Here is a 6,505-nt window from a genome sequence, read left to right on the forward strand (position 1 = left end):
AGTCAGTTAGTGACTTAAGATGGTCACTTGAATGAAATTATTTTTGCATTAAATTGATTTCAGTGTGACTTAAAGGCCAGACTGAACCTGCAAAGGAAGACTGACTCTATGAAGTCTGAGCTGACCGGTCTCCAGACTCCTTGGGTTTTTCTTTATGCCTGGTATTCTGTCTACACAGTGATCCGCAAAGCCATATGTTTTCAAAACAGTTTATTTTTTGCTTGAGAAAGCTAGAGTTGACTTCTGTTTTGGCAAGAAATAAAAGAAAAAAAAACTCATACTAATAACTAAAATATTAGTGTTTGCTTTTCTATGTAGACTTAATGTATATTCACTAAAAGCCTGCACTTTTCTGCTCATTGACATTTTTTTTTCCATCTAGTTATTTATAAATCATAAGCCTAATGTTGGTATCATACATGATAGAACAAATAAGTAGGCTTTGGAAGGTTTTAAATACATGTAGAATAAAGAAATCTACCTGCCTATGGGGGGAAAGCTGTCTTCAGAAAGACTATCAATGGCTTTTCTGAGGAATGATGAAGGCAGATTTTATACCATTTGTAGGTTGATACCGTTTTCCTAAGAGATCACACAAATAAGTGAGGGTGAAATAATTACTTTTTAAGATAATTATTTTTCTTTTTTTAATTTTTATTTTATTTTATTTTTAACTTTACAATATTGTATTAGTTTTGCCATATATCAACATGAATCTGCCACAAGTATACACGTGTTCCCCATCCTGAACCCGCCTCCCTCCTCCTTCCCCGTACCATCCCTCTGGGTCATCCCAGTGCACCAGCCCTAAGCATCCAGTATTGTGCATCAAACCTGGACTGGCAACTCATTTCATATATGGTATTATACATGTTTCAATGCCATTCTCCCAAATCATCCCACCCTCTCCCTCTCCCACAGAGTCCAAAAGACTGTTCTATACACCACATTAACAAATTGAAAAGTAAAAACCATATGATTATCTCAATAGATGCAGAGAAAGCTTTTGGCAAAATTCAACATCCATTTATGATAAAACCTCTCCAGAAAACAGGAATGGAAGGAACATACCTTAACATAACAAAAGCTATATATGATCATTAATTTTCAATACATGAGTTCTCTGGAGAAATAACAACTGGGTACATGAAGATTTCCTATGGGACCCAAACTTCAGTCTCAATATTTTTTCTTCTTACATTGGGAAGTCCACAACATAGTATTGATATATGTCATGGATGCTCATACTACATTATATTTGCTACAATTTTAGCTTAATGCAATTTCTTCCACACCATTATCATAACTGTGTCACAATGTGTTACCACCTTACTTAGTCTTATGGGTTGAATTGTGTTCCTTTATACCTGACCTGCCTCTTGAGAAAAATATATGCATGTCAGGAAAAAAGAGTTAGAACTGGACATGGAACAACAGACTGGTTCCAAACAGTAAAAGGAGTATACATCAAGGCTGTATATCGTCACCCTGCTTATTTAACTTATATGCAGAGTGCATCATGAGAAACGCTGGGATGGAAGAAGCACAAGCTGCAAACAAGATTGCCAGGAGAAATATCAATAACCTCAGATATGCAGATGACACCACCCTTATGGCATAAAGTGAAGAGGAATTAAAAAGCCTCTTGATGAAAGTAAAAGAGGAGAGTGAACAAGTTGCCTTAAGGCTTAACATTCAGAAAACTAAGATCATGGCATGTGGTCCCATCACTTCATGGGAAATAGATAGAGAAACAGTGGAAACAGTGGCAGAGTTTAATTTTGGGCTCCAAAATCACTGCAGATGATGATTGCAGCCATGAAATTAAAAGACGCTTACTCCTTGGAAGGAAATTTATTACCAACCTAGATAGCATATTGAAAAGCAGAGACATTATTACTTTGCCAACAAAGGTCTGTCTAGTCAAGGCTATGGCTTTTCCAGTAGTCATGTATGGATGTGAGAGTTGGACTGTGAAGAAAGCTGAGCACTGAAGAATTGATGCTTTTGAACTGTGGTGTTGGAGAATACTCTTGAGAGTCCCTTAAACTGCAAGGACATACAACCAGTCCATTCTAAAGGAGATCAGCCCTGTGTGTTCATTGAAAGCACTGATGTTGAAGCTGAAACTCCAATACTTTGGCCACCTGATGTGAAGAGTTGACTCATTGGAAAAGACCCTCACGTGGGAGGGATTGGGGGCAGGAGGAGAAGGGGACATCAGAGGATGAGATGGCTGGATGGCATCACCGACTCGATGGACATGAGTTTAAGTAAACCCCCGGAGTTGGTGATGCACATGAGCCCTGGTGTACTGCACTTCATAGAATTGCAAAGAGTCGGACACAATTGAGCTACTGTACTGAACTGATCTGATAATCCATATATCAAAATCTCTACTGTCAGTACTTCAGAATATGACTGAATTTGGAGATAGTGCCTTTAAAGAGGAAATTAAAGTGTCATAACTTCATATGAGTAGGTCCCAACACAAGATTACTGCTGTCTTTATTATTAAAAAAAAAAAAAAAAGGATATTAGTACATAGAAACTCACAGAGGATAGATAGAGCACCTCCAGACACAGGGAAATGACAGTCATCTGCAAGCCAGACAGAGGCTTCAGAATGAAACCAACCCTACTGATATTTTGATCTTGAATTTATAGCCTCCAAACTAGGAGAAAATTCATCTCTCTGGTTTAGGCCTCCCAGTGTATGGTACTGAATTATGACAGCCCTAGCAAATTGATATGCTCCGTCTTTTACAAACAGAATTTTTTGATAATGGAATGAAGCTTTCCTTCTTTGAAGACTAGTATTATTTTTATATATGTTTAATAATATTTTGGCCACCTCATGCGAAGAGTTGACTCATTGGAAAAGACTCTGATGCTGGGAGGGATTGGGGGCAGGAGGAGAAGGGGACAAAAGAGGATGAGATGGCTGTATGGCATCACTGACTCGATGGATGTGAGTCTGAGTGAACTCTGGGTGTTGGTGATGGACAGGGAGGCCTGGCGTGCTGCAATTCATGGGGTCACAAAGAGTCGGACACCACTGAGCGACTGAACAGAACTGAACTGAATCTTTATAGTGAAGTTCAATACACACATGCAAAATGCACACAGCACAAACATGTACAGCCTAATGAATTGTTAACACAGTAATAAAACTTAAAGACCTTCTTCGAAGGCAAGAAGAAGATTAACATTACTTCAGACCACATCTCAACTCCTTTCTCAGTTACTATCCCTCAAATTAGCTGCATCTTCACTTTTAAAAGGCTTCCCTGGTCGCTCAGATGGTGAAGAATCTGCCTGCAATGTGGGAGACCTGGGTTCAATCCCTGGGTCAGGAAGAACTCTTAGAGAAGGAACTGACAACCCACTCCAGCATTCTTGCCTGGAGAACCCCATGGACAGAGAAGCCTGGCAGACCATGGGGTGGCAAAGAGTTGGACACGACTGAGCAACTACATGATGTGATGATGATGATGATGTGATCATTTGTATCACTGTAGATCCCTTGTGTTGATTTCTGAATTTTACATAACTGGAATCAAACAGTATATATTCTTCCATGTATTGTCTTTTAGTGAACTCTAGATGTCTGGTTATTGTGTGGATTATTGTCTTAGTTTGCTTGGACTGTTATAATAAAAATACCATAAACAATACTTTTTTTTTTTCTTTCCTGAGAGGTTAGTGGAACTCAGCTTTTGTTCAGTGATTTGGAAGACAAAGGTGATTCATAGCAATGCATCTTAGGATCTTGACAAGAGGGAACTGGTCAACATAACACTAAATCTGTAAATAAATGGAGAGCTAAAGTGACAACAAAGATAAAGAGAGGATAAATAAACTATTGGGCTTCTCTGGTGGCTCAGCAGTAAAAATTCTACCTGTACTGCAGGAGCTGAAAGACACTCAGGTTTGACCCCTGGGTTGGGAAGATACCATAGACGAAGGCACAGTAACCACTTCAGTATTCCTGCCTGGAGAATTCATGGACAGACGACCCCGGATTCCTATAGTCCATAGGGTGGCAAAGAGTTGAACACAGTTGAAGATACTTTGCTGCTGCTGCTGCTAAGTCACTTCAGTCCTGTCCAACTCTGTGCGACCCCATTGATGGCAGCTCACCAGGCTCCCCCGTCCCTGGGATTCTCCAGGCAAGAACACTTGAGTGGGTTGCCATTTCCTTCTCCAATGCATGAAAGTGAATAGTGAAAGTGAAGTCACTCAGTCGTGTCTGACTCTTAGCGACCCCGTGGACTGCAGCCTACCAGGCTCCTCCGTCCATGGGATTTTCCAGGCAAAAGTACTGGAGTGGGGGGCCGCTGCCTTCTCCGGAAGATACTTTGCACACATGTAAATTACCAATTCATATATATATATATATGTATCTTGTGAAACCTATATGCAGGTCACGAAGCAACAGTTAGAACTGGACATGGAACAACAGACTGGTTCCAAATAGGAAAAGGAGTATACATCAAGGCTGTATATCATCACCCTGTTTATTTAACTTATATGCAGAATGCATCATGAGAAACCCTGGGCTGGAAGAAGCACAAGCTGGAATCAAGATTGCGGGAGAAATATCAATAACCTCAGATATGCAGATGACACCACCCTTATGGCATAAAGTGAAGAGGAACTAAAAAGCCTCTTGATGGAAGTAAAAGAGGAGAGTGAAAAAGTTGGCTTAAAGCTCAACATTCAGAAAACTAAGATCATGACATCTGGTCCCATCACTTCATGGGAAATAGATGGGGAAACAGTGGGAACAATGCCAGACTTTATTTTTTTTTTTTTTGGGGGGGGTACAAAATCACTGTAGATGGTGATTGCAGCCATGAAATTAAAAGGCTTGGAAGTAAAGTTATGACCAACCTAGATACCATATTCAAAAGCAGAGACATTACTTTGCCAACAAAAGTCTGTCTACTCAAGGCTATGGTTTTTCCAGTAGTCATGTATGGATGTGAGAGTTGGACTGTGAAGAAAGCTGAGCACTGAAGAGTTGATGCTTTGGAACTGTGGTGTTGGAGAAGACTCTTCCGAGTCCCTTGGACTGCAAGGAGATCCAACTAGTCTATTCTAGAGATCAGTCCTGGGATTTCTTTGGAAGGATTGATGCTAAAGCTGAAATTCCAGTACTTTGGCCACCTCATGTGAAGAGTTGACTCATTGGAAAAGACTCTGTTGCTCAGAGGGATTTGGGGCAGAAGGAGAAGGGGACAACAGAGGATGAGATGGCCTGATGGCATCACCAACTCAATGGACGTGAGTTTGAGTGAACTCTGGGAGTTGGTGATGGACAGGGAGGCCTGGTGTGTTGCGATTCATGGGGTCACAAAGAGTGGGACACGACTGAGTGACTGAAATGAACTGAACTCTCTCTCTCTCTCTCTCTCTCTCTCTCTCTCTCTCTATATATATATATATATATATATATATATATAAAGTATATCCCCAGATGAAAGCAAAGAACTACACATTCGAGGAATAAAAATAGTCTGAGAAGGGGACTATCATTTGCCAGATAAACAGTTAAACAATGGTGGCCACTCCTATAGTCACTCTCTACCTTGGCTAAAAGAATTCATTGTTCTTCACAGAATTCTTATCTCAGAAATGTAATAAATAATGGCAGTCATACACCCTTCTTGTCACTACTCAGGTTTGAAAGTATTTAAGGTTCTTATCTATAACAAATTTCAGTTCAGTTCAGTCATCAGTCGTGTCTGACTCTGTGTAACATCATGGACTGCAGCATAGCAGGCCTCCGTGTCCATCACCAAACCTTGGAGTTTACCCAAATCCATGTCCTTTAAGTCAGTGATGCCATCCAACCATCTCATCCTCTGTTTGCCCCTTCTCCTCCCGCCTTCAATCTTTCCCAGCATCAGGGTCTTTTCAAATGAGTCAGTTCTTTGCATCAGGTGGCCAAAGTATTGGAGTTTCAGATCAACACCAGTCCTTTCAATGAACACCCAGGACTGATTTAGGATGCACTGGTTGTATGTCCTTGTAGTCCAAGGGATTCTGAAGGGTCTTCTCCAACACCACAGTTCAAAAGCATCAATTCTTTGGCACTCAGCTTTCTTTATAGTCCAACTCTCACATCCATGCATGACTACTGGAAAAACAAAACAAAACAAAACAAAAAAAACATAGCCTTGACTAGATTGACCTTTATTGGCAAAGTAATGTCTCTGCTTTTTAATGTGCTGTCTAGGTTGGTCATGACTCCTTCCAAGGAGTAACAAATTTAATCCTACATATATTAGCAACACATTCCCATTCCACCTCATGTGCTTCAGTTTTCTATCCATTATCAATGCCCCAGGCATGATCAAGCTATTCTCCTTCCATCAATTGCCTCTTATTGCCTCTTTCTTTATTTTTTTTTATTTTTTTTAATTTTAATTTTATTTTATTTTTAAACTTTACATAATTGTATTAGTTTTGCCAAATATCAAAATGAATCCATCACAGG

The sequence above is a fragment of the Bos indicus genome, chromosome 19, assembly GCF_029378745.1.
Source record: "Bos indicus isolate NIAB-ARS_2022 breed Sahiwal x Tharparkar chromosome 19, NIAB-ARS_B.indTharparkar_mat_pri_1.0, whole genome shotgun sequence".
Lineage (NCBI taxonomy): Eukaryota > Metazoa > Chordata > Mammalia > Artiodactyla > Bovidae > Bos > Bos indicus.